The 12,860-nt window shown below is 44.5% G+C and overlaps 1 protein-coding gene across 5 annotated transcripts in view; it reads right to left on the reverse strand.

Annotated features, from left to right (window-relative positions):
• The window catches only part of MAP2 (microtubule associated protein 2), an 805,405-nt gene extending 795,833 nt beyond the window's left edge, over positions 1-9,572 (reverse strand). For 2 of the 5 annotated variants that reach the window (XM_069225688.1, XM_069225680.1), the window contains exon 1: positions 9,407-9,572. The gene's annotated coding sequence lies outside the window, so the exon portion shown is untranslated. The remainder of the gene's footprint in view (positions 1-9,406) is intronic. The other 3 variants (XM_069225684.1, XM_069225689.1, XM_069225672.1) reach the window with 3 other exon arrangements.
• Between the last annotated feature and the right edge of the window lie 3,288 nt (positions 9,573-12,860).

Below are 12,860 nucleotides of genomic sequence, written 5' to 3' on the forward strand. Positions count from 1 at the left end.
TGATCTGAGCGGCTTGTTCTGCCGCTCAGACACTGGGTGGGAGTCTGTGCAGTTTCTGCAACCCGGCTGTGCAACACAGCCAGGTTGGAGAAACCTAAGTGCGCATGTCAGTTTGGCTGGCCTGAGATACGCACTTAGGGCCATATGTACGAAAGCTTTTTCCCATAGACACAGAATGGATAAAATCCTTTCGTACATCTGGCCCCTAGTTCCTTGACTCTACTTCCCATCCTCCCCACTTCCACGGACCAGCCCCACCCCTCCCTTCACCTGCTGGCTGAGCCAGAAGCTGAAAAATAAAACAATCACAAAACATTGTTTTATTTTTCAGCTGCTGGCTCTACAGAAATGGTATAAGCAAGAAAATGCTCAATTTCTAAAAGTGGCATTTTCAAACAAAAATCTTAAAATCAACTTTTCTAAAAGATGCATTTTTAAATTGTGAGCTCAGAGACCCCAAACTCCACATGTCCATCCTCTCCCAAAGGGAAACCAATGCTGCAGGCCCACTATTAGCATTTGATGTACAGGCCCTGGCACCTATAGTGCACTTTACTAGGGACTTACTAGTAAATCAAATATGCCAATCATGGATAAAGCAATCACATACAATTTACACAGAGAGCATATGCACTTTAGCAACTGGTTAGCAGTGGTAAAGTGCTCAGAGTTCAAAAGAAAACAGCAACAGGTCAGAACAAATTAGGAGGCAGGAGGCAAAAAGATTGGGGATGACCCTGCCTAAGCAAAAAAGTCCGACAATGTTTATAACATAACATAACCCTGTACCCTCAAACTCTTCTGGACGTAACATAGGGTATCAAAATCGGCAAGATACTTGATTAACTACTGCTAGATATGCTTGCTAGGGTCTGGATTGGTGATGCACAGTCTGTTTCTTACAGTGTTTATTTATGTAGGTATTCACACATGTGCTCTGTCACTATTGGTATAGGTTAAGAATGAGAGGGGAGGACACAACAAGGTAACAGCTAAAAACAGGAATGACCTGCGAAGAAAAACAAAACCGCCTACAGGAAACCAGCAGAACAAGAAAATCTTGAGATCTTTCTTGAAGTGCCTGCAACAGGTAGTCTGGCAAATGACTAGCAGAAGCTCATTCCATAACAGTGGTCCAAGCATGTGCAACACTTTCCTTGTTATCTAGCCTTCCTGAAATGTGGAATCTGCAGCAGAGCCATTGAGCTGGACCGTAAGGGATGAGGACCGGGTTTGGTTACCACAAGGTATGAAAGAAAGGAGAGAGTTCCCTGGTAGTAAGCACAGTGTATGAATCATCGAGACTTAAACTGAACCAGTTATTTGACCAGGAGCTACAGCATAGACCACCTTGTTCCTGGGATTTAGTCAAATTCCCAAGCCCTAGAGCCAATCTCACTCACATGCTTAGAATGGCCAAATACGTCCCACTTTCTAAAACTATTTTACCCACAAACACCCAAGTCAGAATGGTAAAATTCATTGTTCGACCCAGGTGCCATGAATTTAATTACATTGAATTCAACTGAACTCACATGTTTTGAATCGTCCATGCCTTTTTTTCATCAAGGGCTAACTTGCGTAACACTGTGTTGTCTGGTCTACCTGAACAGCACCTGGCTTTCTTTCAAGTGATGCACCATGCTACAGTGTTTAAACCTGGATTCTGCAAGTTGCCCACCTTCTCAAAAGATGCCCTTCACTGGCAGACTTTGGGAAGTCTGACACCAATATAAGATTCATGAACATGCCTCGAAAACTGATCAGCTGCATAGTCCATGCCCCTTGGCATGGGCAATGCCATGCCGTTCACGGGCCTTTCATTTTTCTACAGCTGGAGTTCAAACTATTTTCTAAAAGAGACAGAAATATAAACATATTTTTTAATTGGAATCTCATATTTTTCAAAAATGGAACCTTTGTACTAATCATACTTTTGGAATTAGATTATAATAAGGGATCAGCGCCCAGTTATAAAGTGTTTCCAATCATCACTGCTAATGTTTCTGAAAATAAACATATTTCTTTTTGTAAAGGACTGTATTTAGTGTATTCTGCTGTACTAATCTAGTCATGTTTTGCAATAAATTCTATTCACTCTGTAAAATGTGCTGACACCTTAAGTTCTTATGGTTGTTCCTCAAAACACTGAAATAGAAAACAGTTAATAATACATGTTAACACAATTTCTTCTTTTCCAGCTACCCATTAATACGTAGACTTCCTCCATTACTTTGTGACAATCAATGTTTGCTTGCTCTGTTCCAACAAGCAAACAAATATTGCATACTTCGGCACGGAAATACTTTTGTCTGTTGCTTTTCTGAGGGCTTTTCATTTTTGCCTTGGTAAATGCGAATTAATCAATCAATCAATCAATTTTTGTAAAGCGCGGCTACTCACCTGTGAGGGTCTCAAGGCACTGGGGATTAACATATATGGTAATTCCTAGGATAGCAATATAATACTAAATCAAGATTATAACAAACGGTGCCATCATCTCAGAAACGATCTTGATTCCAACATTTATTTATGTTAAAATCAGCAGGCGATTACTTCACATTTCTCCTAAAGCAAAGGCACCCTGCTTAACTGCCCACTCCCTGCACTAGGCACCTGTTGGCATGTAAATGACTCTGCCTAGCCTTAATGGACTCTCAGCAGCAAGGTCCCTTCAATGCAGCTCCTAAATTCCTAAAAGCCAGTGTGCCAGTGATTAGAAAGAGCCAATTGGCATGTTGTCTTTCTAAGGAACAAAAATATTCTAGAAAATATTGGCATTTTCCAGATGAAGTCTTGGGCCTCTACCATTTTCGTGGCATCATAAACAATTTGCTCACAGGGACAAAGGCATTAACGTGCAGTTGTCTAGTCTGTCTTCTTTTATTTCCCTCCACCGCCTGATGTATTCCTCCGCCCATCACTGGCTGGCCGCTCCTCAGACACCACTTGGATGCAGAACTACATGATGCAGCAAAAAAACAACAGACTCAGCCAGCGTCACCGAGAGAAACGGGGCCTTGGCCGGCCACGCCAGATTAAATCAGTGAGCAGAAATAGCTGCCATTAAAAGAAGAGCTGTTCTAAAGAATCATGTAGTGAGGGATATTTTCAATAGAAGAGGAATGCGGCCGTGTTTTGTGGCGCAGGCTTTCTTTTTGGTTTCGCTACTGTCAGGGGTACTTAGGCTAATGAGCATCATCTGAGAAGGAAGCCGGTGCTCCCTCAGATCCCTGACTCGCCTCATCAGACCAGTCAAGTCAAGACAGAAAGAGGTGTGTGCTGCCAAGGGACAGCAGCTCCCAGGACTGGTTACAGTCGAAAAGAACAGGAACAGTCGTTTTAAAAGGGAAAACACGGTGTTGGGCGAAAACGTGGGGTGTGTGTGCATATTTTGAGCCCGGAAAATTAGTTCTAATTCTAGTTTCCACATTCAGCCACATTGTATGAGAGTGAGTAACTGACTTTAACACACTCCAGCTTTGTTCCCTTATCTGCTCGATTGTGTGTGAACAAAATAACCAGTAGCATTAAGCACTACAGGGGAAAAAGTGGATATTGTCGTCTTGTGGTGACCACACAGTGTGAGACAGAGCTTCAGGTACAGGTTTTACACGGACTGAGGCAAGGCGGGTGTTATTTACCGTACAGATGATATATGTAAGTAAACAGAGAGTGGAAGGTTGGATTGGAGGGTGTTGGCTAAAAAAAGAGAATGAGATAAAACCAGGGGAGAAAAAGAGACAGAAACATTAAGGAGCATATTTATACTCTGTTTGCACCGAATTAGCATCATTTTTTTTTTACTCTAATTCGGTGCAAAACTAACTCCATATTTATACTTTGGTGCTAGACCCATCTAGTGCCAAATTTATGGAGTTAAAGTCATTTTTCGGAAGTGGAGACCTACCTTGCCTTAATGAGAGGCAAGGTAGGCGTTCCCTTGCAAAAAATAACTCTATGGTCTTAACACCATATTTAGGGGCATTGTATACTCTGGGGCATATTTATACTCTGTTTGCACCAAATTAGCATCATTTTTTTTACTCTCATTCGGTGCAAAACTAACTCCATATAAATACTTTGGTGGTAGACCCATCTAGCACCAAGGCCCTGATTTATATTTTTTGTGCCGCATTAATGTCATTTTTTGATGTAAAAGTGGCGCAAACTTACAAAATACTGGCCCTTATTTATACTTTTTGGTGCAAAACTGCACTAACTCAGTTTTGCACCAAAAAGTTTAGCACCGGTTTGCACCATTTCTGTGCACCAGCCGGGCACCATATTTATGGAATGGTGCAAGCCGGTTGCAAAAGGTAGGCTAGAGTCAGAAAAAAATGACTTTAGTTGGGTGGGGCTGGCGGTATAGAAGAAGAGGGTTTAGCACCAAAAAATGACTTTAGGCAGGGTAGAGTAAAAAAAAATGACTCTAACCAGATTAGCGTCATTTTATGGTGCTAAACCTACCATGCCACATGACTCCTGCCTTAGAAAAGGCAGGAGTCATGCCCACCACCCCAATGGCCAGCACAGAGGACAAGGGTCCCCTGGGCATGGCCATTGCACCCTGTGCCATGTATGGCGGCCCATTTCAGGGCCCCCATGGCACTTTCAAAAATAAAATGCAATCTTACCTGTACTTACCTGGGATGGGGTCCCCCATCCTCTGCAGTCCCTCTGGTGTGGGTGGGGGTGCCCCTGGGGCCTGGGGAGGGCACCTGTGGGCTTATTCCATGGTGTTCTACCATGGAAATAGGCCCACAGGCCCCCTAACACCTGTCCTGACCCTGGCTTTAAAAAATGGGGCAAAGCAAGCTTTGCACCATTTTCTGACCCCTCCTCCCTCCCTTGCACCATTTTTGCATGGGAGTATAAATATTGCGTTGAGGCCATAGAGTCATTTTTTGCACGGGAACGCCTACCTTGCATCTCATTAAGGCAAGGTAGGTTTCCTCTTCCCAAAAATGACTTTAACTCCATAAATTTGGCGCTAGACGGGTCTCGCACCAAAGTATAAATATAAATATAAATATGGAGTTAGTTTTGCACTGAATTAGAGTTTTAAGAAAATGACTCTAATTTAGTGCAAACAGAATATAAATATGCACCTTAGGTCTAAAAATGACGCTAATCTGGTTAGAGTCATTTATTTTGACTCTAACCTGCCTAACGTCATTTTTGTTTCCGCTAGCCTACCCTTTGCACCGGCTTGCACCATTCCATAAATATGGTGCCCAGCTCGTGCTAAAAAATGGTGCAAGCCGGTGCAAAAATATTTGGTGCAAAACTGCACAAGTGCAGTTTTGCATCTAAAAGTATAAATAAGGCCCTAAGTAACTAAGAGAGGATAAATAGAATTTAAATTAAAAGAGTTCGGAAACGCAGGGGAATAGTTGCCTCTGTGTTTCTGAGCTCTGCTGTCACTAAAACACGCAGATTTTTCAAGTTAAGTGATGCGTTGAAGATGCCAAAAAGAGGCACAGGGGCAGAAGACTGCATTATGTTGCAGCCCTTGGACTCCACTAACATGTGCAGTGTAAACTCAGGCTGCACCAACGGGTAAAACACAAACTTGTTTAAACCAAAAGGACACCGCAAACATGTTCCCAGCACTATTATCCACCATGCCAACCAATTACTATGCCAACCTGCAATGCAACAGATTTCAGAATCCATCTGCATTGCACAAATCAATAATATGCCAACTGGCACTTCACCAGCCTGCAGTACCCAGCTACCTGAACTGTGTTGATTGTGTTGGATTTGTCGTTAAATTATCAAATCTATGTCTAGGCTAATTTTGGTTACCTTTCACTTATTTTTGTGCTTCATTTATTTTGATAAAATACAAGCACTCTATTTCACGAAAAAGACTAAATATCAAAGACATTGTTTCACACATTGACTGAAGCAAAGCAATCGAGCCTTCCCCAAAATATAATTCTCCAGAAAGGATACTTCTGAAGGGACAACTGGTTAGTGTAAAGAATCAAGTGTTCATCTCATTGATACCTTCCTAATGTCTGAAGGGTGTTATTGTGCTTTATTGATACAAGCTCTGCATATTGTAAATATGGTAATTATGTGCACTTATAATGAGATGCAAGCTTTGTAGCAAACAATGTGTGTGGTGATCAAGAAAGGGCGGTGCCTTGTACAGCAGAGGAGTGGAAGGGCAAAGGATAAAGCTGGAGACCGCGTACAGTCTGAATAAAGAGCAGGCTGGACAGCGGGTCAGTCTGGAAGGGTTTAGCAGCCTTTATCAGGATTCACAGTTTACAGGACCGATTCACAAATGCACTTATGAGTATGTGAAGTACTAATCCTGTAGTAACAGTACTGATTCAGATACTCATAAATGCCTTGGTAAATTGGTACCAAAACATCTTAAGTGGGACTATTCAGGGATGTACCTACACAAATAGTACAAACTAGAAAGGTCTATGCCCCTTTCCCACTGCCACTGATGGGGAATTGGACAATCCTCAAAGGCATGAAAGGGTATGTAAAAGAGTACTCCTGTAGCAGTACTACCAGCATTGATTAGTGTCTTTATGAATACAGCCCAAGGTGCATGTGCAAGGCAGTCCCACGTGGCCTGATTCAGGGCCTGCACACCTCTGAGAGAGCCCTAGGATGCGACCCAGCACAGGGTGAGTCATGTCTGCAGCGAGGGTTTGCCCACTCCAGCATTGCACCCTGAGCCAACACGGGAGCCACATGGATAGAAGATTTCACTGAAATGTGTAACTGCAGGTGCAATGGTTGGCATGGACTGAGCAGGCAGGAAACCAGCTTCGGCGACGGCAGCGATCCCTTGCACCACGTCGTCACTCTCTTTAAGCTTACAGCCGAGACATCTAGGCTGTGAGGACAAGTTAGGGACACCAGGCCCATCCGGCCTGCCTCAAGCGGTCCCCAGCTTTGTCCGTTAATTCTGTGATCCTGCTGATACCAGCCCCGTTTCACCATTTCCTAGCATCTTCAGATGTATATTCAGTGCATTGCCTACAAGTATGTGTGCGTATGTGCGTCCAGCACTTCTTCAGGACCATTTATTACTTCAACATGAGCATTACGTGAGCTTTTTTTTCTTTGACGTTATTTTGACTGACAATCTCTGTGACTGAACAGATCTACTTTACTGACTAAAGCTCTGGCTATTTTGAGCCTAAGAACGAAGTCCTGGTGAGGTAGAAGTCGTGTTAATCGAAATAGCTGGCAACAGAAGTAAAGGGGGTGGGCAGTCGACTTCGAATAGCACCTCTTCTCACCACTATCACTCTTCCAAATCTTGTGGAAACTTAGGTCAATTACACTATGTCCCCTTTCAGCTCCAAATCAATCAATCAATCAATCAGTGAATTTATAAAGCGCGCTATGTACCCGACAGGGTTTCGAGGCGCTGGGGGGGGGGGGGGGTGCTGCTAGCGTTCGAAGAGCCATGTCTTGAGGAGTTTCCTGAAGGAAAGGAGGTCCTGGGTCTGGCATAGTGAGGTGGGGAGAGAGTTCCAGGTCTTGGCGGCGAGGAAGGAGAAGGATCTGCCGCCAGAGGTCTTGCGCTGGATTCGGGGGACGATGGTGAGGGCGAGGTTGGCAGAGCGGAGTTGACGTGTGGGGATGTAGAAGTTGAGTCTGGTGTTTAGGTAGGTGGGTCCGGTGTTATGTAGTGCCTTGTGTGCGTGGGTGAGGAGTTTGAAGGTGATCCTTTTTTCCACGGGGAGCCAGTGGAGGTCCTTCAGGTGGGGGGAGATGTGACATTGGCGGGGTATGTCGAGGATCAGGCGGGCGGATGTGTTCTGGATGCATTGGAGTCGTTTGATGTCTTTCGTTGGGACAGACACCTATTGTTGTTGAGGTCATCCTTCATGCTGCTTTTTGGGCGCATCCATTTTTGTTGGTTCTTTTCTCTGATCGTGAGGGGGGTAGCCTCTTAGTGCTGTTAGGCTCAACTCGCTACCTTGTCTGTCCATTTTGTGCCCTACCAACCGGCGGGTCTGGGCCGCGAGTGCCGTGCTCCGCTTACTCCCCCATCGGCCTCCTTACCCTGCCGTAAGGCATCCCAAGGTAAGTAGCCTTTCTCCGGCACACCGCCCACCGGTGTGCCTCCTTTACTAACCAATGTGCCCCTTTTACCGCCGTCCGCTTGTCCACTCAGCCCTGCGACAGACAAATGACACACATACTCAGGGCAACCAGAATTAGGGGATTGTGTGTCTGTGGTGGTTTTGTATAATTATATGTTTGCAGCCTTTGCAACAAAACCCACCATCTGCTGCATAATCTGCAGGTTTGAAAAAAAAAATTCTAACTCAAACAAGTCAAAAGTTACTACGAACACGTTCAGCGCAGTAGAAGGTCCTTTGCCAAGATGAACTGTTCATCTTTCTGTTGCTTGTTCCTATATGTTAAACTGGTACTGATGATGTGCAACCGATTCTCAACAGTGTTAACAAGTGTAAAAATGACAACATAGTACAGTACTACTATCTCACAATGTGCTGCATTATGCGCATAATTTGCTTTTTCTTGCCGCATAATTTACTCAACCCTTGCCGCACAATTCGGCCCTCCTCTGATGCATAATTTCAGTGGTCCTACTTGTGCCCCATCTTGTTTCCCCTCTAGTACGTTGATACAGCAGTGTCGAATGCCATACTCTGTCTCTGTCTACAAATGAATGTAACGTCACTTTCGCTACCACTGATATTGTGATGAATCTCCGTCACGTCCATTGTGAAGCAGCACCTTGCGGTAGCCTGGCTCTCTGTTTTGTACCCTGATCCCATGGAGCAAAGTACTAGCCAGAGAAGGATATTTGAATCGAACCTAGCTGGATTCTTCAACCTCTACACAGTCCTAACACTCTGACCAGCTCCCCTTCCACCATAGGATTTCATTCCCCAATCAGGGCACAAGTAGTCGCTGTAGACATATATATCCCGCAGGGGGCGTGCGCGCACGGACACTCAGTGATTCCAAGACACGTCGGCATCACGTTCCGAAACAGTGCTTTTTATGTAAATATATATACATGGAGTATTTGTGTGCTACTGAGACGCGCCAGTACTCTCCTAAGAAAAGCACCGATCTTTGCAAGGGGCATCTGATCCTAGGCAGAACGCCCTTTCACAAACCATCAGCTACGACAGACATGATTCGCCTCGTTTTTCGGTCTCTCGGAGACAAGAATGTGTCTGTGATTCTTGACTATCCTCGAGAGCTGTCTTTCTTAACCCGCTACGCGTTCAAATACGCCGCCTTTTGATTAAAACAAAACATAGAGGCTTTTCAGAACGAAGCAGCCAACCTCTCCCATCCCAACGTCAGAATCCCTGATGACGCAGCGCTTAGATGCGTCCGACGCATGTTGCATGAACTAACAAGTAGGTAAAGCACTCACCCAGAATCCGTCGCTGTTGGCCCGAGTGCGCTTCTGCCCTTTCTCATTAGGACAGCCCTGACAGATTCTTGTGTCGTAGACTGATGCTCTTCGTTAGCAGGCACCTCCGCAGCCTGTGCACGAACCTCACTGAACAAGAGACGCGGTGGCTTCGAAGCCACACCTCAGGTTTACAGACAACACCCACACTAGCTCTCTTCAGGTAGAGAAATCTGCAAGGAGCATTTACAGATTCCTGATTTATACATAACCCTGAAAAAATCTCTTTATCATTTCATTGCAGAAATAAACACTTTAATAAGACTTCAGAAAAGGGGCAGTTTCTCCTCACTCATGTCACCACAGATTGCACGACTCTTCTCCAGGTCTTGCAGGAAGGGGGTGTTTTCATGTTTCTACACTGCGCCAGGGCCCGGGAAACTGCTGCGACAAAACCTTAGACGAAAGTCTTCCAGAGGGAGGGATGCCCAATGATGAAGCAGAAAATGAAGGTTTTGATTTATTAACGCTTAAACGTAGTGCTGAAATAATCATGTGTGACTTTAACCGAACTAATAAAGATTGTACGGGGACAAAATGTGCCCTCAGAGTAGTTTGCCATCATTTATATGCGTGCTTTATATAACGTGGTGTATTAGAATTGCACTAATCCTACATAATCATAAACGTGTGCTATGATTTGCTTATTTGAAATGCCTTAGCTTAGCATTACTTTAGCGAAGGCTTTGGCCTAGTTGCCTGGTCTCACGGTTTAGATGCTCGTATTTTTCCACTGTGCTAATAAACGTGTATTTTTGCTTGAAGCTGTACTTTTCCACAGAAACTGTTCACATGCTTATCTTAAGGTTTCGTGCCAGCCTGGCATATTTTCTCCTTACTCCAAGGTCGATCTGCAGGTGCGGACAATGGAGGCTCTGAAAGTGAGCTAATTGGTAGACAATGTTGCAACTTGCGTACCCATCTCCAAGGATAATGTATGCTTAAGTAAAAGCTTGAGAACTGTCGTTTTTGATTGGTCAATTTGAAGCTAACCTATGAACCCTCCAATGAAGACCCTACAGGACTTGAACTGTTGTCTATAAAAACCAGGTGCACGAGAGGAAACTCTCTCTCTCTCTCATCGGACATCCCGCCATTTTGACTTCGTAGCTATTATGGCCCACTTTGCTGCGACGCCATTTTGAAAGAGACTTTGATGCTTTCTCTAATCGAGAGAAAGAGACTTTGATGATTCTTGCCCTAGAGACTTTAACTTTGATCCCCTTGCGTGAAGTAGTAGTTTTACCTTGCCGCCGTGAGGCAATTGCCCCGTCCACCCCTGCCCCTTATGCCCCGTCTCATGCTGATCAAGAAACGGTACCCATGCTGACCGAAGAACGGTACCTGTGTGACGAAGACTTCCTTGTATGCTGATCGTAATTGGTAAATATGAAAGGAAAATTGTAAAACTGCATTGTGTTTCCTTTAGGTAACCAACTGCTGATTTTGATAAGGTCCCTAGTTAGGAGTTTTTCTAAATTAATGTTGCTAAATTGTTTTCGCATGAAGTCCCACATGCAGATGCTAATTTGAGGTTAGGTGAGGATTCCATATGTCGCACGATGCAATTTGAGATCTTGTTATGCTGACTAAATGTATGCGATTAGTTCATTACAGATTATCGTATTAGTGATTTGCATTGCTATTATCGAATGCCTTGTGATTCAAATGCTACATAGATTACACTTGTTTCGCCGCTATGGACAGCTATTAATGTTCATATATGTTTATCATTTGGTGTTGAGACACATTTATATTGTGCTAGCTTTGCTAATATAGGGAAATAAAATTCACTAATTTGAATAAACTGGTGTGGTTACTCCTGACTGAAAGGTCAGGGTTCGCCGAAATGTATTCTGGATTAATTGTTAAGTGTTATGCCGTTCAAGGTATTGCTTATGTTCGTTATTGATTATTGATTTGATGCGACTGATCGATATAAGAGTACAGAGAGTTCCCACTTAGTCAAAAGATTCATCGGCCTAAAGAGTGTCCGAACACAGGTAAAATCATTACTACGGACCGCTCTATCAGTAGATGGTAGCAGAGGACGGTTACGTCTTTTGGGACCCTGTACTCTTAAAGTACATGGTGTTGAATTAACGCTTACGCCCTTTGAGACCCCATTCGAGAAGTTGAATTAGATTTTTCTTGAGTAAAACTGATTGACAGAATGATGATGGGCTAGGTCCACCGCGACTTTCCCGGGATCTCAGAGCTTGCGAATGGAGAGAACGGAGGTGTGGAATCAGCGTTGGCGGTACTAGTGATGGTATGAGTGGAGTTAGGGTTTTGCGCTTGCACAGCTTATTGCCGCAGGGTGTGTGAAAAGGTTGTGAGGATTTTTCTTTTTTTGAGGATAGCGGAGGTGCGACTCCGAGTGTAGAAGTAGAGAAGTCGTCGAACTTCATAGAAATAACGGAGGTGCGGCTCCGAGTGTGAGAGTAGGGAAGTCGTCGAACTTCATGTGCGTGTGGCGCTTTGTGCATAAAAAGGTCCACGTGGTTGTTGTTGTTGGGACGGGCCCTGCGAGGTCAAGAGACTCCGGAGTATGTTGTTCTATGTTGTGGTCTGGGCGGTTTAGTAGGTTGATCGGGCGTGGTCAACGAGTCGGTACATGTGTTAGGGAGTGAAAGAAACTTCGACTTCGGGCTTTGACAAGATTCTAAGTGCACTAGAATAGATCATTGACAAGTTGAGAGTAGGTCTGCGGGTCAGATTTGCTTGCGAATGTGGGGACTGAGAAAGACGGAATAGCGGCCGAGGCTAGTGAAAGGTCCCTAAGGTCCTGAAGCGATTGTGTTACCCTTCCTGTAGTAAACCGACAGATCTGTTTTATTTTTTGGTAGCTCGCGATACACGCAAGAAGTTGTTACGAGAGGAGGTGAGTGAAGGAGAACTAGCCGCGAGGCTTTGTCAGCCGCAGTGTGTGTGAGTGTGACGTCACTAAGAGCCGCGCTGGGATAGGTTGGTTGCAGAGAAGGGTCGCGCACGGATTGGACGCAGTCCGTGGGGCCCGATTGGAAGGGGAAAGGCAGGTGAAGAGTATTCCGGGAATTAAAGTCACCTATTGATTACAGATTTTGTGGAATTAAAGTCACATATTGATTACAAACTTTGTGAAATAAAAGACGAGAAAATGAAATTCTTTAAAGCATTCAGGAGTGCGATGAAGGGGGAGTCTTATATTAAAGCGAGCGTAGGAGAGGAGACGCCGCCCGAGGGTACACCAGCTTACATTGTAATGGAAGAGAAGGGGGTAGCGCCGTGTCTTTGGCTAAAGCAATGGCACAAGTTGACAGAGAAACATGGGAGCGTAGCGTTCCCGATACATGGGACATTCAATATAAGGATTCTAGAGAATTTGAGATTCACGATGTACGACATGAAGGTGCCTCCAAGGCCAGCACAGTTT

The sequence above is a fragment of the Pleurodeles waltl genome, chromosome 3_1 (genome assembly GCF_031143425.1).
Source record: "Pleurodeles waltl isolate 20211129_DDA chromosome 3_1, aPleWal1.hap1.20221129, whole genome shotgun sequence".
NCBI lineage: Eukaryota > Metazoa > Chordata > Amphibia > Caudata > Salamandridae > Pleurodeles > Pleurodeles waltl.